This window comes from Ambystoma mexicanum, chromosome 2p (assembly GCF_040938575.1).
Source record: "Ambystoma mexicanum isolate Mex_15411 chromosome 2p, UKY_AmexF1_1, whole genome shotgun sequence".
NCBI classification, from domain to species: Eukaryota; Metazoa; Chordata; class Amphibia; order Caudata; family Ambystomatidae; genus Ambystoma; species Ambystoma mexicanum.
This window is the reverse complement of record NC_090923.1, coordinates 655,258,694-655,283,984: the sequence shown is the minus strand read 5'-3', so window position 1 is coordinate 655,283,984 and position 25,291 is coordinate 655,258,694.

Genomic DNA, 25,291 nt, shown 5'->3' with positions numbered 1-25,291 from the left:
TAACTGTAAGGTGATGCGTACTACAGTAAAATAATAAAGGATGGGTGCACAGAGAACTGTCCCCCTAACCTTATGGGGCTGCCCAGTGCCCCCAAAATAAGGGAGTTGAGCAAGGGGAGGAACGCAAAAAGACCTTAAAGGATAGTTCCGGGACTTTTTTTTTATTGTCCCTACGGGTCGGCCATGTGTTTGTAAGCATAAATCGGTAGATCGTAGGAAACTTTCCTATGGACCTTACCCGACTTTTCGCCCATTATCGCACTCGAAATCAGCCTCCATTTTGTGATAATCCTATCATTCCGCCGCATCGACCTGGCTCACCTGCCTTTGCGGCACTAAATCAAATCCCCCGCCCCTGAAACAGACTTTATCAAAACATTCATATTCCCCGCCTCTATCCGTGACGTGACTGTGCTGCGTAGGCAAACGCGCCCAGGCGTCTTCTACGCGACTCCACACAGACCCCGGAAATCAACACAGATCAGCTCACAATACAGCGCACCACAATTCGGAATATGAAACTGTACTTTGAAATCAAACCGCAAGATTGTAAATGTGGTAAAGTACATTTATTTGACATCAAATGTTTAGAGAATATTCAGCGATTTGCATTTTTATTTGCTCATGTTCCAAAAAGTTCGTATTGAGGAACGCGATGGTCCTTTGCTGTACACAGGGTCTTAGAGCATCTCACAATACAGCACCACAATTCGGAATGTGAAACCGTGGTTTAAAAGCAAACGGCAAGATTGTACATTTGGCAAAGTACGTTTATTGGACATCAAATGTTTAGAGAATATTCAGCGATTTGCATTTTTATTTGCTCATGTTCCAAAAAGTTCGTATTGAGGAACGCGATGGTCCTTTGCTGTACACAGGGTCTTAGAGCATCTCACAATACAGCACCACAATTCGGAATGTGAAACCGTGGTTTAAAAGCAAACGGCAAGATTGTACATTTGGCAAAGTACGTTTATTGGACATCAAATGTTTAGAGAATATTCAGCGATTTGCATTTTTCTTTGCTCTCGATCCAAATTAGTTCGTCTTGAGGGAAGCGATGTTCGTGTGCAGTACACAGGGTGTTGGTTTACGATAAAAATAAGCTCTTCTGTCGCACTGATAATCGCATGGCTGTTCCAACAACGAGGCACTAGGCCACCACAACGGTAGGTATGTTGCATCTAACCGTTAGTACCGCGTAAGGGCATACTTGTACTTGGCGATCGTCCCATAAAATGGTCAGGGTGGTAACGTTGTTCAAGCGGAGAAGCAACTGGCGGCTGTAGAAGCCGTCCGCCGGTGTCTGGTACTCGTGACACAGACAGTAGTGAATGATGTACCTAAAAACATAAAAAATGAAATTAGTCTCACCATCAGATCCTTATTAAAATTATTCATTTCATAGCGAGGACAGCGCTACTGGGTGTACACAAGTGTTTAAAGGCGTGGCGAGGCATGGAGGGGGGGGAGTGGAGTACAAGGTAAGTAGCATAAAATAATAAATAAATAGGGCCAGCTGGTGGCAAGTGCAAGGTAAGTGCAGAACAAGTGCTGGGAAGGGGGGGCTGTAGGATACTGAGACAGTCCCCCAGTGCAGGGGTTGACAGGGAGGCAGTGCAGGTGGAGAGTGGAAGGGCCCAGGACCGAGGTCGCAGACAGTGGACCAGTTGTAGCAGGGAGAGAGAAAGCAGAAGCAAAGAGGAAGGTTTTGAGGTGCTTCAGTAAAAGAAGATGGTTCTCCTCCAGATAGTGCGCGGTAGAAAACACTATGCCACATAGAACGAACAAGTACAACTGAACCCGTCTTTAAAGCCACTGTATAGTAATGAAATTGCGGTATAAACTCATCAAAAGTTACTTACATTATATTTGCATTTTCCATTGTGTCTCTGTGTAGGGCAGACCCGAAACACCACTCCTTCTTTGCCGACGTTACTTCTTCTAATGAACGTGGCTCATCGTTTCGTTTCTGAAATTTTATTCATTATCTTTTCTTAGTCTTTCAGGATGGTCCCGGCCTGTCAAGGTCAAATCACAATAGAACCTTATATTGGGTCGTGGGCCTTTCCGCCACCCGAGCAAAACATCAAAGCAGCTGACCTTCACTTTGAGCGAGCACACATTTCTAGTTAGCTCCAGTTAGTGTAAGGGCATCTTGTCTGCGTGCCTTTTTTTTTATTGTCCCTATGGGTCGGCCATGTGTTTGTAATACGGAAACATTCTATAATTTTTGTAAAAATGATTTATATTACTGTTTGGTTTAATTGCAATGGGCCTGCAACATGAGGAGACTCGAGAGAACAGACAATCGAATTACAATCATTTAAACCGTGATGTGTATTTCTCAATGAGCTCTGCTTTAGGTGGACATGGAACAGAGGCAATGTTGGGTGGCAATGCAGTTGTCCCCTGCATAGGTTCGTTCACCACTCCATGTATGTGCCTATCGAGGACATCTACGATAAGTCTCTCAATAAACTCATATTGCATATCCTCAAACACTGGTTTGATCACCCATTGTTTACTTCTTTTAGTGAAGGCCTTATTGTAGCGAAGCGTCCCTAAAGTTCCGGTCGTCCTACTTTGTTGACGGCCAACATTATGGTTATGTGCCAAGACCGCTAGAAGAGTCCGATTTATCATGCCTTCCATGCCAAAATGCAATCTTTTGGGCCTGTACTTTAGGCACATATTGTGGAACACCTCCAAATCTCCTGTGTGGCAGAATTCCGTGAGTCCCCTCAAATCTCTTGTTATAGTTTTATCAAATACAATCTTTTCAATGGCCTTGTGAGTGGGTGATGAAGGAATCAACCACTTCTTCTTCCGTGCCTCCTCTGTGGACAAATGGCCATGTTCACATTTGTGGAAATGCTCATTTGTCGACCATCGATGTACGTTGCTACAGTGCAACATTACTGACCGCCATTTTTCCAGTAGAATTTCCAACGACCCTTCACATGTTTTTGAGCTCCACCAAAGATGGTTGCTGATTGACTTGGACCACTGTGAAATACCTTGCATATCTTTTTTTTTTCCTGCAGCCGACAATTTTTTATTGATTGATTTTGCAAGATGCCAAACGTCAAATTGGTGATTTATATTTTTGTACTGTTCTCTCATTGTCTTGGCAATTGAAACGTGTCTGTCCGTGGCTATCAGGTCGATCACCATTCCCCGCGATTGTAGTTCTTGCAATGATGCTACAAAGCCAACTTTCTCCATGGCCACTGAGGATGTACTTTGTGACACCTGCACGACCACCGAACTCACAATTTTCTTACTTTCCATGTCCTGAAAGTGGTAGGTGCAGTACTTGGCTGAAAATCCTGGACTGTCGCATTGTCCATCACATGCTAGCCTGAAGCGTTTGCCCGCGAATGTACTTTCCATTGACATTTTTTCCATTCTCCAAGCTTCGCTGATGGCTGGAAATAGATAATCGGTTTGGTATTTGTAGAACTGACTTTTCGCAATGAAATGGATTCCCACAAACTGAAAGAAATACTGTAACTTTTTAAAACTTGAACCACTAAAAAGTGCGGCCGCTGCACAAAGTAGATTGCCTGCTGGCAGTTGCCCCAGCATGGGTTGTGCAGACCATGCGAACGGATGATATTGTGTACAGGTGGCATGTATTTTAAGGTTAGTGCCTCGAATTGCACGAGTCACATTAATCAATGGCTCCCCACATACTTCCCCACCAACCCAATGCCCACATTTCATCATCATAATAATATCCATCAAACAGCTATCGAATACAATGAATTTGGCCTCTTTCCTTATACTGTCACTCTGCATCCCAGCTGGTTCAGCCTGTAACGTTGAGGACATGTCACTCGCATGAAAGGTACAATCTCTGATATCGTCTTCCGCTATGCTGAGTGATATTGATGGTGTTTCATTGTCGTCCACTTCATTCTCTTCCATTGCAACATCTGTTCCTTGTCCGGAGATGGGAGAAAAAAACAATGTCTTCAACTTTCGCGTGCTCTTATTTTTTGCGGGTGTGGATTCTGTGAATTGATCTACGACTGCATCCAAACTACCAGGAGGACATTCACTATCAATGGCTGGTGGTGGTATAGCTCCGTTGTCAATCACTTCATATTCTTCCCATTGGCACGATGCATCTCCAGTCTCAAGTCCCTGCCAAAAGGTTTGACAAGCAACATCTCTCGTTCGCTTCACTGTCTGTGTAGATCTAGTTCTTACACCCACTCGCAACTAGAGGACAGATTAGAAAAGGGATGTTCAGTTTAAACACAACTTACAGTATTGAACTATTGACAGTGAAAGACAACATAATATAGTGAACAGGACACTAACCTTCTTTTGCTTTCTTTTCTTTGAAACTTTCTTTCCTCGAACTTCAACATCTGGACGCTGTTGCTCCGACTCGTGTGTGCATGTCTCCACTTCCTCTCGCGCTGCAACGACTATACTTTCATGATAAGCACATCCATCACTCACTGAGGCTCCATCGACTCGCTGAAACATAGAACTTTCATTAGTATGTATAATAATATTGAAAACACAAAATGTACTTGGGGACCAATACCCATACGTACATCTCAATAGCAAAACACGAATGAACGCATTGTGTAGAACATTCAAACTGTCAAGATCCATACCTCGGGCTCCGCATAGACTTCCATTGATGATATTATTGAAGATGACGCTTCAGCAACTCCCTGAAACACAGTAATTGCATTAGTATGGTTTTCTATTTTGTTTAAAAGAACATAAACTTTCTGCAGGCGTCAACGGCTCATCTAAATAGACCTGCACAAATGATCAGTTGTCTAAAATAAATAATGGATATCCAAATATGATTCGATTTGCTCCATCGTTGGAAGTGTCACCACCCAGAGATCTGCATCAACTACTAGGGGTGATGTTCTTGTTGAAGAAGCTCCGTCAGCTCCCTGAAACATAGTACTTGCGTTAATAAAGAAGGAAGTATAGCGGATGTAATCACGTCATTTGATCTCGCATGATTGATCTGTCAGTATCCATACCTCGAAATGCATAAGAACATCAAGGGACGCTGTAACTGCGGTGCACACTTCTGCAAGCTGTTGCGCCGACCCGTAACTGCATGCTCCCCCTTCCTCTTGGACTAATGCTCCATCGACTCCCTGAAACATAGGACTTTCATTAGTAATGAACACAATATTGAAAAAAGAAGACACATAGGAGGGCGACGACAGAAGGACATACCAATGGCTAAAAACGAAAGAAACATTGTGTGTAACAATCACGCTACAAGAATGCAAGATCTGATGATCTCCATCGATGGAACTGTCCGGAAACGTACCTCGAGCATCTGAGTGACATCTACGGTTGTCGTCAATGCGTTGGACTCCTCAGCATCTCCCTGAAAGACAGTACTTGCATTATTTTGGATAACAATAATTATAACTGAAAACAAAGACTAGAGGACGAGTACTGTGGTGTACCATTAGGTAAAATAATTACACGATCAATTAAAACTATTGATTTACATGCCTAAAACAAGTCAGTGTCAGAATAGCTAAGTAAGATTACCCGATAGGCGCTTGAAGTGGCTGATGACTGCAATAACGACACGGATGGAGAATCTTCAGCCTTCATATTGAGTGGATACATAAATGGGGAAATTATTGTTAGCTAATGCTACACACTACCGCAATGCCGAGAGATAAATACGTAAACTTGACTCACCAGTGGAGGGATGTGGACGAATAGAGTGGGAATAGCGGTTGAGAGCAATTTTCGCCTCGCTCGCGGTGTTTTCGTCCTTATTAGCAATGATGTGGAGTACATGTCTGGGCTAAAGTGCCTGCTGCAGATGCGGTATCGATCACCCCTCTTGTCCGCAAAGACTTCTAGGACTCTACTTTCTATCTCAGAGGCTGGATATCCGCAATATCGGACCCATTCTCTTATCTGATCTATTGTCTTAGGGAAAACATGCATTATAGTACCTTCAGATTTGTTATGGGTCTTCGAAGGGCAACCGCCAATGGAACAGGCAGGCATTATGGAAAGTTCTGAAAAGTAAAGATCAACAATTCTCTATGAATACCAATGTGTTAAAACATTAAATGACACATAAAAGGTTCAATGCAAGGTCCGTTTTGGTTCTTGGAACTATACATGTTATTCACATGCGGATAAGTATTTCAATAACTTTCAAAAAATAGAAAAAGTAATTTGACTAAACTCAGAACATGTGACTAGTTCCTTGCATGTACTGTCGTGAACGAAAAGAAAACATGGATGCAATTTGATGACTACTAGCAAATAGATATAAATTAAAAAATTGGACGCAAAATGATTATGGTACATGGACTTACCTTGACGAACAAACAGTTAGATGCAGGGATCAGAGTAGTTTCTTGTCGTAGAACAGGGAGCAGTTCACAGGTTGCAAACTGACGAGTTTGCTCAAAGTGGTCACGGAAGTTCACAGAGACGAAGAGCAGATAACCAGCACCTTCACGGGTTGACTAGCAAAGCGCAAAGAAGTTCTCATTAGAAATATGAAGTGGGTTATAAAGAATTCGAAACAGGGGTGTGTTTGTGAATGAATGACGTGTATATGTCGTGGCATTATGCGGTCTGCAGGGGGCCGTCCAGCGTGAGGGGGGATGCTTGGCAGGAGACACGGGGTCTGGAGGTAGACATGGGAACAACAACCCATGCTCTATAGACCACTTTGAAGTGTACATGGTCTTTGGCACCTCTTGGCCTTTATCGCTCCCTGACAGCTCCACTTGCCAGCACAAGTACCCCGGTGCGAACTGCCTTTGATAGGGCGGGGGGGTGGATCGGGGCGGTGGTCGTGCAGACAAGACACAGGAAGACTCGTGAATGGAGACACGCTTATGTGGATTGCAGGGGGCCGTCCAGCGTGAGGGGGGATGCTTGGCAGGAGACACGGGGTCTGGAGGTAGACATGGGAACAACAACCCATGCTCTATAGACCACTTTGAAGTGTACATGGTCTTTGGCACCTCTTGGCCTTTATTGCTCCCTGACAGCTCCACTTGCCAGCACAAGTACCCCGGTGCGAACTGCCTTTGATAGGGCGGGGGGTGGATCGGGGCGGTGGTCGTGCAGACAAGACCCGTTTGCCGCAGGGCCTCACCAAGGAGAGGCCATCTAACTGAATGTAAGAGGATGGCTGCAGGATCTACTACATGGAATGCAGGGGGGTGAGTTTATAAATACCTCACCCTCCCAGGAGAATATACACTAGATTCATTTAAAAAATCAAAACAACCATTGTTAAAATATATGTTGGGCTTTATTTTAGATTTTAATTAAACATAAATAATAAACATTACACATTGTAAAGTTGAGGTTGCAGCACATCGAGGGAAAATCCGCGGTATTGTCCACTGTCACTGGGGAAATGTTGTCTAATGGCAAGTACCGCACAGGCAGGTATTACTCTCCGAACGCGGTGTCCGAGCCTCCCGTGAAGCCACCAAGTGAAGCAACGATAGGCCACCAGCCTGTACCACCTGTGAAAAAAAAAGATGCAAACTGTATTAAACTGACCAAACTTTCTTATCAATGTCGATTCAGGTAACACATGTCATTTTTCTTAGAAAAAAATTATATCTAGAAAATGCACTATATGGAACAAATTTACATGCGTTCGAATGATATGTAAATGTAATTTTATATGTGGGAGACGACCATGAAATAGTGGTGGCATCACTGACATCACAAACAGAGTATACTTACTCGTTACTCGGATTACGCGGACGAACAGTGCCGCGAAGTTCGTGCATAAGCACCATCATCATCCTCAACACGGTCCGTGAGAGGCAGGCTTCCCTGAACTCTGGCAGCTCGGTGATGCATTGCGGACTTTGCTCGCCTTACTGCAGACTTTGCTCGCTTTCCGAAATGTAGGCCAAGCACCCGGAATTTTCACGGCAGCAGCAGTTCTCCTCCTCAGTTGGCATTAGCTCGCACCGATTGCACGTGCACCAGGTGGAGACGCCGTCCATGCGACATGGTCCAGGCTCTTCATCCGTTGACTGGTCCTCCCAACTGCCGTCCGAATCCCCATCGTTTTCGCGTGCTTGACTTTCCAGTAGTTCTTCCTCGGTGTACTCGGGCTCGTACATATACGGCATTATTGTGGCCATTGTGCGGTAAAGATAGTAAAATAATTTACAGAGATGGTACAGGTGTTCACACGGGCTACAAGCGGCGAAGGTAGCTGACCAGAGCACTGAAACGAGTCACAGAATACTCAAAGTAACACAGAGAGAGGAATGGAATCGAAAATCTGCTGCTGTGTGTTGTGAAACGGTCTGTTTATACTTATTGGGGAAAGAGGCGTCCTGCCATTTCCATGGCAACACGTCAATAGCTGAGGCGCAGCGATTGTTGACACGAGACGTGCTTGAAATGGGCAGTACGCGTCTGCTGATGTCAGGCTCAGGGGCGGGGGATTTGATTTAGTGCCGCAAAGGCAGGTGAGCCAGGTCGATGCGGCGGAATGATAGGATTATCACAAAATGGAGGCTGATTTCGAGTGCGATAATGGGCGAAAAGTCGGGTAAGGTCCATAGGAAAGTTTCCTACGATCTACCGATTTATGCTTACAAACACATGGCCGACCCGTAGGGACAATAAAAAAAAAGTCCCGGAACTATCCTTTAATTACCTGCAAACATTAGTACAGTGTTCAAGCCATAGCAATGGGTTCCATTGATGACAATGGAAAGAAAGTTGCATAAAGAGACACTCTATCCTAACATCCCAGACAGGGCCTATTGTCAACTTGACAACATATTCTGAGGCTTAATCTGGGACAAAAAAACCTGTGCTTTCCTAGAGTAAACTTCAAACGCTGATCCGATGACTCCTCTACAAGCAGGAGGAAACCACTCTGAAATGGGCCCCTGTAAAGGCAGAGTACATTGTAGGCTGCCAGGTGCACCTTATCCTCCAAATCTCTTCAAGTGACTCCCAAAGAGCCCTGGTCAGCGAAAGGTACACTCCGGTGATACTACAGATACTATGGTCTGACAATAAAAAGGTATATGATGGGTCTAGACTCGCACAAATGTTGAGGAATCCCTGTGTAAAAATATATGGCAGAATGGTTTCCTGGAACACATTGGCTTCCGCATAATAGAGCTACGTCACCTCTTTGTGGTTGCCCCCAGCCCTTTGAATCCGTTCATGAACTACGGGTGAGATTTTGGGTAAATGGCAGCAAGACCTGACCTCATCTGATTTAAAGAAGTACTATAATAAATTTGGGCAACAGCTACTAGAAACCACAAAATGATGCATATCGGATTAGACTGCAGTTTGAGAAGGTAGTGTGAAGTAGGCACCCCACAATTGAAATGGAAAACTGGGCTTTCAGATTAACATCTGTGTCCTGGCAAAGGAATCTTAAATGATATAGCCAAAGAAAGGATCATCATGGAAGACTGCCTCTGGCAGCAGACAGTGTGCATCAGAGGTCTTTGACTAGGTTTTGCATTGCACATTCGTACTAGAGACCCCTGGTTAAAATTCAACTCATTATCAAAGCAGTGTTATTCAATGACTTATCTTCCAATGTACTCCGCCCACAGGCAGTGAGTTAAGAATCCATAAGCTATAGTCTTGTCTTGAAAAATGCGAAGAGGCAAAGGCTTGCTCTAAGAAGAAGGCTGGCTGGCTGGATGAGATGGGAGCACTCACAATCGTTGCGTGAGTAAATGTGAAGTAGGGAAATGGGAGCTCTTCTTCAAGAGTATTTGGGGAAAGATTGTTTGAAATGTAAGATGACTGAATAGCCATAATCTCTTTTTAGTCTATTCCCTGCTTTCTCTGTGCTCTACACTACACCCATTGAGGCCGACCCATGTCTGGGGTTGATTGCGCAAGACCACAGAAGGTGACTGATTTAGCATGGTTTGGTCTGCCATTTAAGGGGTGGAATCAGGCCTGATTTGCATATGGTCTTTTCCCTTCTGTAATGGCAGGGTAGACTGGAAAATAATGGTCGTAAGATTGCCTAGAGCAATGTCTGCAGATTTGGATTAATTCCAAACCTTTCAGCAATCGCTCTTAAGCGTTTCGATAGTCACCCCAAGTGGGACAGGTATGTCCAGAAGTGGACCAGAGCCTGCTGTGCTTGGATGCCAAAGCTTCACCTCACTGGTGAGGCCCAATGAGGCCAACACGTATGTGGAGTGCTTGTGGTCTTGTAGAAGGTATGTGAGCTAGCTGTCCAGGCAGGATATCCACTTATGCGGTGTGGCGAAGCTTGGTTTGCATACTTTTTCCCCCTTAGTTAATGGCATAGCAGGCTGAAAATGTATGGTCTAGAAGATTGCCCAGAGAACGCATATCGTATTTGAGTCCTTTAAAATATGTTCTGCCATCATTCTTCAGTGCTTCTACTCTCACACTAGCATGTTGAATCCCAAAAGTTATTGGATTACTCTGTAATGGTAACTGTATACAAACTGTTGGTAAGTGCACAATTGCTCTCAAATATTTTGCCTCTAATTCTTTGTGATAACCATTCCAGAAAGAAAAAAGTTAACTCTTGCTTTCACTCTAATTTACTCTTCAAACAGTTCTCGAATATAGGACAAATGTGTTTTCTCAACTCTGGTATGCTTTGCAAAATAATCAATAAATCATTTTTCTTTTTAAAAAATGGTTGAAAGAAAAACATGGTACGTTCTTACGCAAATCCAACCTTTAAGAGGTTTATATGGTTTACAGATTAAGTCCATGTCTGAAAATACCTCTGAATTGTTTCCTAAAAGGAATTTTACCCATGCCCTCTTAGTGGATGAGGTACTTGTGAAATTGGCTAGATAAGCACTAAATTAAATGTGAAAATAAGCCAACCCATCATGATCTGCACCATTTCATGCAGTCTTGCGCGGGGTCACAAACGCACCACCTGAGATGCTTCTGTATTCCGTCGTCATGCTCAAACTCTCCAAATCGACCCAATCCTTGAAGACACTGCATTTTATAAAACTTCTCTCATACCCTCAACTTCAGGTGCTTGACAAGGTCAAAAAGGTAACACACAGCTCATAATAGGTTGCAAAGCAATCACACAGAAACGTCTTCTAAACCTGTACAGACTATTATTAAACACATTTGTTAATTTAAAAAAGGCAGCAAAGTAGACAAAATCACAGCTATGCAAATGAGTAGAGCAGTCAAGTCATCTTGAATTTAAATAGCCAACGAAAACAATGGTGGCAAAGTGAATCGACTTTTTGCCACAGATGGCCTCAGTAGCTCCCGGAGTCCCACTGAAAGTTCAAGAGTTTATTTATTGCATTTTCGACAGAGTTGGTGTAGGTGTAGAACTCTTCTAATGGTGTCAGTCCAAGGGCTGTCCCTTTGTCTCTCGTCCACCTGTGGGCTCCAACCACCATAGCAAGAGTTCCCCACTTCTCAAGATGATGGTAATTAGAAATCGGTAACCCCTAGTGTCTAAAGGCTTGATGGCTATGAATGGAGATCTAAAGGCTGAAGCCGTCTAGTGCGCCCTCAGGGTATTTAACTTGACACTTCTTCCTAGGTTCAGAGTTAGGGACTGATGTTTCAAGTGTGCCAACCCCAGGCACCCTGCTCCATTCTCTCCCTAAGCTGTTCCCGTTCTCTCCTTGACCTTATTTGACTACTTCCTTTGGGCTACTCTTGCTTGCCCATTCTCTTCCTCTCTCCGTACAGTCTGCATCTCCCTCTTCTCTTCTGTCCCTCCAATGTCCACACTCTCTTCACCCTTCTCTGTTTTGCTCTCTTCTCCCTCTACTCCACTACACTTAGCCTTCCTCTCTACTACTCTCACCCCTCCTCACTTTACTACTCACCCCTCGCCACTCTACTCACTATTGTCACTCCCTCTAGCATGGCTTTAACACATCCAAACATAAAATTACATCTTCAAATTAACTAAATGATACCTCTCTCTGTCACAGACAATATGTCGCCTGCACCAATCCTTGCCACCAACTTCTCAGCACCCTGCTTCACTGTTTGTCCTCCACCTGGTCTCTCAGTCCATTTCCACTCCTTCTGAACTCACCCTTACAACCTACCCTTTTACCCTTCCCTTTATCTGCCATTCACTTCCTTTATAAACTGTGTTTTCTGATTCGTACTACCTCCCTCCTCGCATGTTGGTCCTAGGGCTCACCTGACTCGTGGGACCAATCCTGATCTGTCTTTGCCCTTCAGTTTGGGTTACACAGGTAAGAGGCTTTAAAGACCTCACTCCCTTATTGAACAAGGGTCTAGTAAAAGTGCTGCATGATTATCCTGCTGTTTCTCTGGTGTTCTATGGGTAAGAAAGTTAATTTTTCTTTGGCCACAGTGAGTTTTCTTTTTCCCCGGTGTGCTGGATGCTGTTTAGTTGTATGAGAGATTCATAGTCCTTGTAAGTTGCAGCCTTTTGATTTTCTATCCGTTTGGTGTTTTATGCCCCTATTGCAGTGTGTGCTCTGTCTTGTGGTCCTGTAAAAGACGGGAGAACTCTGGCTACAACCAGTACTGGGTAGATATTATGGGAAAGCGCATATGCAGGGAAATCCGTAATGGTGCAGAATATTCTGTGAATACCAGTAGTATGTCTTCCTAAGAGGAGCTAATCGTGTCCTGTCCAGTGTTAATACGAAGGGTGGCCCTTGCTTCCTCCTTCATCCTCACCTGCCGTGCCAACATACGGTCAGCTTTATAGGCCTTAATGTAATACTGTTGTCTTGAAAATAGCAAATAATTCTCAGCATGTCTAGACTGCAATAAATCTAACTGTCCCTTAAGAAGCCTAAATTCTTTCCTTAATGTAACTCTCCTGTTAGTTCCCATTTTGCTCATAACCCCTTTTAGTCGAGCTTCTAGATCATTTTGTATCAAAGCCAGTTGTTTTTCTCTCGGGGCTTTCTTTGCAATTAGCTCACCCCTTATGGTTGCTTTAAATGTATCCCACGCCATCCTTTCCTGTATTCCCGGGGTCCTATTCATCAAAATATTAACCAATTTTACTCTGTACCTCATTACATGTTACGGGGCCCCTCAGTAGATGATCCGGAAATGAACAGCGCCACAACCCTGATCCTTCTATTTTCTGACCTATATCTTTTGTTATGGGTGCATGGTCTGATATGCTGATTGGGGCCTAGGTCCTTTTTCTGTACCTGGCCCAGGAAGGTGGCGGACACCCAGATGTAATCGATCCTAGAAAATGAGCGTTGAACAGAAGAGTAAAACATGAACCCTCTCGTTCCCCTCTGGGTTTCTTTTCCAGGAATCCACTAATGACAATCGAGCTATGTGTGACTTCAACATTTGCGTAGGGCCCCTCTGAGAGGATTGTCCAGACACACTCCTATCCACAGATGGGTCCCACGCAATATTAAAACCTTGCATTAATATAATTTGTCCCTCTACACATTTTTTAAGTTTGGTCAAGACCCCTCACAAGAACCTATCTTGCCCGCCTTTGGTGCATATACAGTGGCTATGGTATACCGCTTTCTCCCCCATTGAATACGGATAACAACGTATCTACCCTCTTTGTGAACTTCGCTTGCATTGATATGGAATCTACTCTGTCCTTTGATGGCTATGAGGATGCCCCCTGTCTTGCCCCTGTTGGATTTTAATGTGTGGGAATCCAGTAATCCTTAATTTGTGACTATCACTCCTGTGCATATGGGTCTTGTGCAAGGTCCCTATATCTGATTTTCTGTGTTTCAAAACTGTCTCTACTTTGCTTCTATTAACCAGGGAGTTTAAGCCCCTAATATTTAGCATCAGTAGTTGAAACTCCTTTCCACCCCCCATAACCACTGGGATGTGTTGATTTATTCAATGGCAGCTGTCCCCCCTCTCCCTGGTCCCCTCGCCCACCCCCCCTCGCCTCCTCTCCCACACCCTCCCCTATGTGTCTGGCCGAACTCAACCCATTTCCCCCCCAACCTTGCCTTTGGTCCTGGAGGTTGAATTATACTACACACCCAGAGATAAATTGTGCTGGTTTACTAGGACCCATACCTCCTCCCCAATTCCAAGTGCCAGGATCACTTCCCACCTACCCCGTTGCCATCTCTTCAATTATCCTCCTCCCCGCAGTTTTGACTAAATTAAAGCCCAGGCTAATACCGGTCCCACCCCCTCCCTCCAGGGCTGGATCTTAATGTAGCTTTATGCCCGCAGGACTGTGCGAGTTTGTCCTTATGTATCTAAGGGCCACTCAGGCCCTTTTCTCTGACAGTGTGTCTCATGCTTTTCTCCAATCCCATCAGTCTTTGCAGTCACTCGTATGGGTCCAGAGTCCTGTTGAACAACTCCTTCTTCTTCCTCAATCTTCAGTATCCTAAGACCTTCACAGGAAGTGACGCAGTGTTGGTGTCATTCCCAGGAAAACAACAATCCAAATGGAAATGTCCATCTATATCGTATATAGCCTGAAGCAAGACTTTAACCACAGGACCCATTGATCTTCGTTTCATTAATCTAGATTGTGCCAAATCTTGATATAATTGTATTTCCACACCATTCACTTTGATGGGACTTGTTTTTTTAGCCACCAGTAAGATCAACTCCTTTTGTCCAAATCTCTGTATAGCCTTTTCGAGGGGATTGGGTCCTCCGACGTATTCCAAATCTATGACGGTAATCACCACATCTGTGCTGCGGAGATTACTGTCATAGATATGGAATACGTCGTCGGACCATCCCATCGAAAGAACGTTACCAGGTAAGAGAGTAACTTGTTCTACTACATCCCGGTGTCTAGCCCCTGGTTCGCTTCACTTAGGGCCAATTCTGTGAATGCGATCCAGGGGAATTTCTCCTCCCATATCTAACTCAAGGAGATCTTCAAAAACCTATTGCATAGTACCTCTCAAGTCCCGATCTTTGATTCCTTCAGGAAGACCTTAAACCCTAATGTTCAAGCTTCTAGAGCGATTTTCAAGGTCCTCTGTCTGGATGTCTGGCGAGGGCCCCCTCTTTGGGCTCTTTAAGCCTATTCTGAGACATTTGCATATCCCGGCCATACGTAGCCTTCTACTCCAAAGCCTCCCAGTTCCCCTTGCTGGATTTGTGCAAGATAATAATCTACCAGTCCCAAAATGTTCAGTAGAATGGAGGACTCCCCACCCTGCCTCTCTCAAGCAGGGCTCACCAACGCCCCGCCTGCCAGACCTCAATCTCTCTTGATCGAGGAAGAAGTCCTTTTTCAACTAATGTGGAATCTCTCTTCTCTCTCCCTCTCTTACTGTTGATGATCAGTATGGTGTCCTGTGCAGTTGCCTTCTATGCCTATTGGCCATGCCTCCTTTCACAAGGTCCGATACATTTTCTTTGCCCTCCACTCCCACATTCGAGTAATCCTGATACACTATGATTTGCTTCTCATGCGTTCACCTTTGCATCTTCTTTCTCTCTAGTGCTGCCCTTTTGTTTTGCACAGTTCCCCCTCTCACTGATCAGCCCTGGAGCTCCTCCGGTCCCGCTCCAGTGAGGACAGGGTCAGCGCCACAGCCCGTTGTTTTACACCTGCCGCACAGGACCACTTAGCTCTCTTCTTAGCCTCAAGTGGGTGGGGGGTGTTCACACCTTCTGGGGGCTCCTACCCTCTTCTGGCACCAAAATCGGGATTGCCAGGGCCAGAGCAGGCCACATTGATCGTTGATTTAATACTTTGCAATAGGAGCAATCCACCACCATCCAAGGTTACTATGGCGCCTTCTAAGTCCACTGGGCCTTACGTTAATACTTGAACCCCACGGGAGGGTCAGCTTAGCAATTCTTCCATTTTATAGGTGGTGCCAGGTAGGAGCTCTCTCCTTACAGTGTTTGTGTCCCGGTGGCCATCTTGGAATACCGTGGCTATTTTGAAAACGGGGGGGGGGGAGCAAGCAGAGTCAATGGACAGGTTGAAGAGTTCAGTTAGGGGAGAGGCTACCAACCAAGGGGCAATAAGCTTGACAAGCTGAGGAGCAAGATTGTCTGTTGGGGCTCAAGAGGGGCTAGCCTTCATCGGCAGAGATAGAACCTTGCCAGTATTAGAGCGACTAGCCCTCCAGATAAGGTGTGTATAAGGCCTTTTTACGCACAGAAATCTTGTCAATGCGGCCCTTTTCTTCTTTGCTACCACTTACGCATACTGTTTATGGCAGCACCCTCATAAACCATGGAGTTCACTGCTAACCGCCTTGCCAGCAGCAGCTTGCAAATCCGCTTTTTACTTAAGCAATCCACAAAGTTCCTTGAAAGAAGCAACTGGAGTGAGTTGTGTTCTGTTTATTTTTTTTAACACTCTCCTCTGTTAATAATTCTATCAAAATAATACTTTCTGAGTAGTATAGAAGGGAATTTGAGTTACGTTCACTTTGTTCAACTGCTTGCATTTTGAAGGGTGCAGTGTTATTAAAGCATTTTGAAACATGAATATTCTTTTCGCATTTCTTTAGGACACGTGTAGTATTGTGTAAAATGAAAATTGTCTTAAACAAGGGCTGCATTTCTGCTTCTGTTTTAATAAGCTTTAATGGAAGCAGCACAGTTGCAACAGCATGGCTTTGGGTTCTTGATATCTTGACATTTTAGGAGAGCATGCCAGCAGGCAGTTGTTTGGCATTTGTGAGAAGGAAAAGCTTTTGGTGTTCTATATGAAGATGGTTTTATGTGTCTTCAGATTGCATGCGAGTTCATGAAAAAGCAGTGTACATAGTGTGTTGTCTTAAAGAGCAAGGAATAGCTGGGCATATGGTCAGAACCTTACCTCCCTTTCTGACCACCCACCGCTAGAGGTTATAATGAATACAAGTCGAAGCAGTGCTGTCTATTTTCAGTGGCACAGATTGTACCGGTACCTCTCAAAAGGGCTACTATATATTCAGGCAAAGTATCCTAAATTATCGGAGGAGCTGCTATACGCATGTCATGGCACAATGCCAATTTTCCACAGTCGATTGCATCATGCCCACTTTTCTTAGTAGGACTGTTATGTTTTGGCAAAACCACAAGTTGATGGCTGGAAGGTTTTGAACAAATCATAACCACAGGTATTGCTGTGGGAAAACCTCCAGACCATGGTTTTGCAGCCTGCCAAGCCATTACAGAAGGGGAAAGACATATGCAAATCAGGCTTGGTCCCACCCCAAAAGGGTCAGTCCTGCCCGTTCTGGTGTGGCACCAAGCCTGATTTGCATATAGTCTTTCCCCTTTTGTAATAGCTTGGCCAGCGAAGAACGATTGTCTGGGGGGTTTCCCAGTGCAATGCCAGAGGTTAACATTAATTCTAAACCTTCCAGCTGTCACCTCTTTTGTTTTGCAATAGTCATCCTGGGTGAGACAGGTATGCCCAGATGTGGGTACCTGGGCCTAGGGGCCTGAGCTACTCCTCACTGATTAAGACCAATGAGGCCAAATCATGTTTGGGGATTCTTGTGGTCTTGTGCAGAAGGGTTGTGAACTAGCAGTTTGGACTGGACTCCCCCTTTTTGGGTGAGACCAAGCCTGATTTGCATATGGTCTTTGCCCCTTTGCAACGGTTTGGCAGGCGAAGAACGATGGTCTAGAGAGTTGCCCATACGACATAGCTGCTGTAATTACACAGCACCAACATGTGTTGGCATTTTCTGCAGAGACCTAAATTACTGAGCAAGAACAGTGTCTGAGCTCTTCCCACCATCCTCCTGGGCTGGTGCGATACAGTGTGAAAGAGCAGCATTGCAGTCATATACTTCAATCCCTTATATTCGTTCTTGTACTTTTCAAAACTTCTGCTTCTCCCATGTCAGATTACTCAGTCCGACTGCCAAAAAGTGAGCACATTTCAAAGCCTCATTATGAATCTCCGGATTCATGTGGGATAGTCCAAACTGGCTTTTGACAAGCCAGTTATGTCAGGTACGCCTCACATGGAACTTTCAGTGTCCACAGCCTGTTGGGAAAGGTAGCTCAGTGGGTCAATAGCCCTGCTTCAGAGATCATTGTGTAACTTGTTAGTTCAAATCCTGTTGATAGGTGAGTTAAGGCGTCTGCATCAGAGGTATGTGTTTAAGTTGCAGGTAACATTCAATTTTAACAGCGCTGACTTCACTTTTGACTTATCGAAAGGACTCCTGAATGTTCAGTAGTTCAGAACACACACATTTTATCAGGGATGCTATACCTGTAATGGCTCAGAGGTAGAATATGCACATCCCATGAGGGCTACTAAACTTGTAATGGCTCAGAACACACACATCTCATCTGGGCTGCTATACTTGTAATGGCTCAGAACAGACACATTCCACCATGGCTGCTATACCTGTAATGGCTCAGAGCAAGCACCTCTCATCAGGGCTGCTATACCCGTAATGTCTCAGAACGAGAACAGCCCATGAAGCAGCTATACTTGTAGTGGTTCAGAACACACGCATCTAATCTGGACTGCTACATCTGTAATGGCATGCAGTGTTGGTAAAGCATCTGCATTCAAGCAAGTGTTGCCTCTGGTGAGACACATCTCTAACACTATGATTCACAGCCTAATGGCCAAAAGAAGGTTTGCACACATCTAAAAAAAGCACTCAATATCAAAGCTGCACTAGATTTGTAAATAGAAAATGCATTTTCAGCTTTTCTAAAATGTATTGGGGCTATGTCAAAAGACACAGAAAAATAGGATAGGAAGAGCAACTCTGAACGTAACCAATACAGGAGAACAAAGGGTGAGTGAGGGTGAGAGCACATACTAGACAATCGAAAAGAGGAATTCGAGCAGCAGGAACCGAGACCAATGAGCTACATGAGAAAACAACAAAGAAAGTGAGAAGGTAAACCGAGGTAAATAATGGGACACACACACACAATCACACAATTGGAGTGAGGGATAGAAGCAGCGCAAAAGAGACATTTAGAGACAATAAACTAAGAAAACACAGATCAACAGCGACGGGGAGAGCGCTGGAAATAGAAAAGCAAGATTAGAGAAAGGCAGGCCATTATCATAAGGGGACAGTGCAAGAAAGATAATCAAAAGGTGCAACAACCACAACAGAGAAAATTTAAAAAAACGGATATAGCCAGAGTAATAACAGGAGAGATGAAATTGCCAACCAATACAGCAAGATGTAGGAGGGAAACAGCATTAATAGAATACAGTGCTCGGAGAGGCAGAGTGATAGAGCAACAGCCTGCACGCAACACATGGCATAGTAACACTTCAGGGTGAGAGGCAGAGCATCAGAAAGTGAGAGACAGGGGAAACAGAGTAGCAAAGGGAAGGAGAGATCAAGCAAAAACATGAAGTGGCTGTCAAACAGGTAGTGCCAGGCAGCAACGGTGGGCCTGAGAGGCAGAGAAGTGATACTGGTTGTGTGAGGAACTTGATTTATGATGTAACTAGCTGGCATCTGTAGTAGTTCCTACCAGAGTTTTAGTGTCCAAGTATAATGAAGATGAAGCTGGGCAGTACGCATCTACAAGTTGTTTGTCGCTAATATTTGCAAGCATGATTTTATGCATACATTGGATAGTTCTGACACTTTTTACTCTCTTATGAAGGAGGAAGCTCATTTTACTCTCTTGAAATTGGATTAGCTCTCTAATTCAAAAACTTGGGAGTAAAATACTCGCTGCAAAATCCTTTCTCGGGCCCCGAGTGTAACTAAAGTGGCAGATGGAGGCAGAAGATGATGTAGAGTAGACAGAGTGTAAAATGTAGGAGGAGGGAGTGTGAGGAAGGTCAGGAGAGATTCTCTAATTTTGGACATTTTTGTAGCGTAGTAATCGGCTAGGTAATTAGCTGTGAGACTGGAGTTGATATTCGTAGACTTAGGATGAGAGAGCTTAGGGTGCCCTGTAGCTGGCGAGGATGGTTGGGGTGAGAGTCAATGAGGGTTAGGTAGAATTCCCTTTTTGTACTATCAAGAGTGTACTTGATAGAGTTCCGGGCATAGAGGTAGAGTTGCAGGTCCTCATGCGAGTGGGTATGCCTTCATTTGCACAGCAGCCGGCGCAATATGCAGTGCTACAGCAATTGTATATGCTGCAAGGGACTATGTGTGTATGCACAGTTCTGAAGAACATAGATACATATCAATGAACAAAGGCCTGTCATTAGCACCGAACTTGGGAAATCTCTCATTGGCCATGACACGGTATCCTGTCATTTTAACAAACGTAAGTGTTTCAAATGGCAAACTTCGTAATTTTTTTGTCAAAATGACATTCTTTCGAATGGCAATTTCTTTGAAAAAAATTTGAAAGTGCTGTCGACATGGGTTAGGGTTGGGGTGGGAGGGTGGCATGGGTGCTGGGGGGGGTAACACCCCTCCCTCCCCCAATATACACTAAAACCTTGAAACGTTACATGGAGCTGTCCAGTGCTGAAATTACAGCACTGCACAGCTCCATCTAACGTTTCAAAGTTACAAAAAAAACATTGAAATGCTACTTTTAACATGTAAAAGTGCATTTCAATTGAAACCAGTCCATGATTATTGTCGACGGATTGTTTTTGAAAGAAATGCACTTTGCGTGTTAAATATAGGCTGTCACAGCTTTTTTTCTAAACTTTTTTTTCGAAATTATCACTATAAACCCCATGACACGACAGTTTGTCTCTAGGATCCCCCTCAGCTGGGCTCCGATCCTTATCTCAGTTGTTAGCCTCCTTCAGTCGGGCTCAGACCAACCACTCACTGTGAACATCCCTCAATCAGGTTCATACTTGTCATCACAATGGTTCACTTCCCTTAACTTTTCTCTTGACGTCCCTCATTTGGGTTCACTTCCGTCAATCACAATCTCCTTATTGGCAATCTTCAAAAGTCTCAGTGTCTTTTTAAACAACCATCTAGGTTTAGTTAGGTTCCCCCTCATCCGGGCTCAGACCTTCCAAAGCACTTGTCAGTTTTAAACAAAGACTTCCGAAGGGCGATCACGTCTCGCTGGGTCACTCTGTTAGCCTATAGCAAGTGCGGGTTTCACAATATCACAGTTCGTACAGCGTTCCCCTCAGTCGGACGCAAATGCCTTTTATCACAATTTCACAATTGTCAAAACTTCTGCAACGTGACATGGACTTTTGATTGTACCAGTGGTTTGGTTCGACCCTTGTTTGACCATCGACACCTCACGCTGCCCTTGCCTATGGCCTCTTGGTACTTGTAGTTTCAATGTTCTTTTATATCAACACAGTCTCTTTCTTCAGGGGAGGGGTACCAACTAGAGACCTCAGTATGAGCACCCATGTGGCGCTGGCCCACTCTATCTCTGGTGCCAGGGTTGTTCAAAAAAGACCTCTGTTTATCAATCTTCTTAATGTTGCCACTATAACCTTGAGCCTAACACAGTCCAGCCCACTATCAGGTTCTTCCGATTAACAGACTCTGCTGAACTCGTTGAAATTTCTTTTGCCTCTGGAGTCAAGGACGGTACCACGATGACAACCGCATCTTCCTGCCCTGGCTATCAGTGAGGGGGAGGGTTCCATGTACCGCTGACATCCACCACACCATTTACCAGCTGCTTTTCATGGTCTTATGTTTCCTTTGTTGGTGGCTTCGCGGCTCTGGGTTGAAAAGGGCCAGAGCAACTCTCTCCTTGATGTCCTTTCAGGTCTCGCCACCTTTCTCCTCTGTTTGAACTGCTGTCTTGGAATTGGTGTTTCCTCGTGCGTTAAGCCTTGCTCAGAGTGTGCTCTCATGCTCCGACTTTTAACCCTATGGGGAAGGGAAAGGGCAGTCTGGTGTGTGTAGTGGTCGGCAATTGCCCGACCCTTGTGTTGGGACATGTCAGGTAAACGGCTCTGGTATTAGTCTGTTGTCACTGACGGGGTGAGTAACTGTTTGTGTCGGAAAGGGGGGGGGCAGAGTTTCTAAATATCTTACTGGACAGAATGGGGAAAAGGTGTCTTAAGGGGATTCCGCCTCTCACTTTTCGGTGTCCCACTTCCACTCCCCGAAGACCCCTTATCCAGGTGATCCTCCCGCACTGGTCCACCCCCAGAAACTGTTCACTTAACATCTGACTCTGATTCTTGCACAGCAATTGTTTCCAGACAACTTGCCGTTGAAGACCCAAAATGATGGAAGATGAAGACTTCTTTATTTTATTTTAGTATTTGTATAGCGTGCTACAACCACGGGCATAGAGGCGCTGAGAAGAATATGTACGCAGGCTTGCTTAAGGGTTACAGGATAGCGGCCCAGTACAATGGATTAATACAGTTGCATAGTTTACAATGGGTTACATGTCAGGTACAGTAAGCAATACAGATTCAAGTGGTGGAGATAGAGGGAGGGAGTCAAACAAAGAGCTTAGTCTTCAAGGCTTTACAGAAGGTTGTGTGGGATTCGATCATCCTGAGTTGGGCAGGCAGGGTGTTCCAGTGAGTTGCAGCCAAGGTAGGGAAACTGGAGCTACTGGCTCGCACTCTTCGTGTGTGAGGAACAATGAGGCAATTAGCGTAGGCAGACCTGGAAGGTCTAGAGGGTGTTTTTTTGGTGATCTCATGAGCTAGGTAGGTAGGTGCCAAACCATGGATGCATTTGTGTGTAATAGCCAGTGTTTTGAAAAGGATCCTTTCTTTGACTGGCAGCCAGTGAACTTGCCTTCTAATCCCAGAGATGTGGTCCCTACGGGCTGTACCAGTTGCGGCCCTAAGGGCATTATTCTGCACCACTTGAAAGTTTTGACAAGTTCTTTTGGGATGTACCGGCATAGAGTATGTTACAGTAGTCTAGCCTAGATCCGATAATGGCCCTCGCAATGGTGATGCAGTTGTCTTGTGACAGGAACGGCCTAACTGCATTGATTAGTTTGGAGTGGTAGGCAAGTGAGGATGTGACGGCATTCACCTGTCTTTCCATGGTCATGCTAGGCTCCAGGTATACACCCAGTGTCTTGATGGCTTGGGACACATTAATGGGAATGTTATCGATTGCAAATTAGCTGTATTGCGTAGCGAGTTTACTGAGTGTGGCTGTGGATCCAATTAGTAGGAGTTCCGTTTTCTCACTGTTTAAGCACAGCCAGTTTTCAGCCATCCAGGACTGGATTGTGGAGTAGATGAGATTGAGAGTATTCATATCTGTAGGGTAGTCACCAGTCAGTGGGATGAGCACCTGGGTGTCATCGGCATAATTAGTATATGAGATGCCCATAGCGTCAAGAAGTTGGAACAGTGGCCTAGTAAAGAGGTTGTAGAGAGTTGGTGATATGCAGGATCCTTGAGGGACGCCGCATTTGATCGGGCTGGGAGCAGCACTCGCGGAATCAGAGAACACCCTCATGACTCTGTCTTTGAGGAAGGAAGATATCCATTTGTAGGCTTTTGGGGAGAGGTTGGCATTGGAGGATAGATGATAACATAAGGTCTTGTGATCTACCAGATCGAATGCCGCAGACAGGTCTAGCAGGAGAAGGAGAGCTGGCCTACCAGCGTCTCTTAGGTCATTGATTTAATTTTTGAGATCTAGAAGAGCCGTTTCTGTGCCGTGCCGTGGCCTGAAGCCAGATTGGCTCAGACCTAGGAGTTTATTCTCTTCCAAGAATTTTTGAACTTGCAGGTAGGCGGCTTTATGAAGAATCTTTAGCAGGAAGGGGACTGTAGTGATCGGTCTGTAGTTCCCTGGTACCACGGGATCAAGGGATGTTTTTTTTTAGGAGTGGTCGGACCCAAGCTTCCTTCAGGGAGTTAGGTACTTGGGCTGAGCGGAATGATGAGTTAATGAATGCGGTGATGACGGGAGCCAGGGCATGGGCGCATTCTTTAATGATGTGAGCTGGGCATGCATCCCCTTTCCAATTGGATGGTTTGATGGATTTTATAAGGTCTATAACTTCTGATTCAGTCAAGTCAGGGAAGTCGAAAGTGGGTACCTCCTCAGCTGTGGCGGATGGAGGAGTGTGGGGACAAGTGTCTAGGATGGACAATATAGCTTTTTGGTGCACTAGAATTTTAGTGTGCAGTGTGTCAAGCTTATCTAACATAGCAGTTTGAATGGGGTTGCACCAGGACTCATCCTTGATGATGGAAGATGGAGGGCCAGTGGGGGTCTCAAGTTCCCTGAATATTGCAAAGATCTCTTTGGTCCCAGATTTAGCATTATTAATCCTTGTATTGAAGGATGCCGCTTTAGCCTGAGTGATGGCAGCTTTGTATTTTCTAGAGCAGTTTTTGAATGCTGTTTTGGTTATTTCGTTAGGGTTTTTGTCTCCAGGTTGCAAGCAAGGTCCTTTTGGATGACCTCAATTCCATAAGTTCTTGGGTGAACCAAGCGTTGGAGTGTTTAGTTTTCTTCGCTTTCTTAAGTGTGAGAGGTGCTATGGTGTCTACAGCGCAAGTGATGACTTGACAAAAGGCATCAGCGAGGAAGCTTGGATCATTGGGGAATGGAGGCTGGAAGGCAGGAGCTAGGAGGTGTGGAAGGAGATTTTCTCTAGTAAGTTTGCACGAGCTCCTGGAGAAGGCAGCTGGAAGTGTTGTGTTGGGTTTGGTGGGGCCAGTGGTGGTGGCAATGTTGAGTTTGTTGCAGAAATGATCGGACCAAGGGATGGGGGAGATCTCTGGGATAAGGATGGGACAGTTGTGATGAGCTACCCAATCAAGCGTGCAACCTTTCGTGTGAGTAGGCTCAGTAATAGATTGGATGAACCCTAACGTGGTCAGTGATTTTAGTAGAGTAGATGCTTGTGCATCATTGCTATCATTCAGGCCAAGATTTAGGTCGCCTAATAGCACTACCTAAGAGGTTTTTTTGATGTTGTTGGACAGTGCGTGTCTGAGAGACTCTTGGAACTCAGAAAAGGGGCCAGTAAACGGTATACAAGATGGAAGGCTATGGTGGAGGTGGGTGAGGTCTGTAGTTTAATTAGGAGAAATTCAGCGTTGGGTCCTAAGTCACTTTGAATTCTTCTATGTTCAGAGTGTCTCTAGCAATAACGGCAACACCTCCCCCTCTTTGGCCGACCCTGTCCTGCCTAAAGATAGTGTAGCCGTTGGGGATGGCCAGGGAGAGGGCGGGGCCAGATGAATCCTGGAGCCAGGTTTCACAGATAAAGAGGAGATCTAGGTGATGACTAGTGATCAAGTCGTGTACATCAAGAGTGTGCAGGGATCGATTGGGCGTTCGCCAGGGCACACTTCAGGGCAGGTGTAGTGTTGCTTGACAGAGCTGGTGGGTTGGTGGGCTTAGTGGCTGCCAGTTCATTCAGTGCTGTCGCGGGAGTGGTCGGGCAATCAGCAGTAGTACAAGTTTCATTAGAAGCAATATTCATAGCAATCATGGGAGCAGTGGGC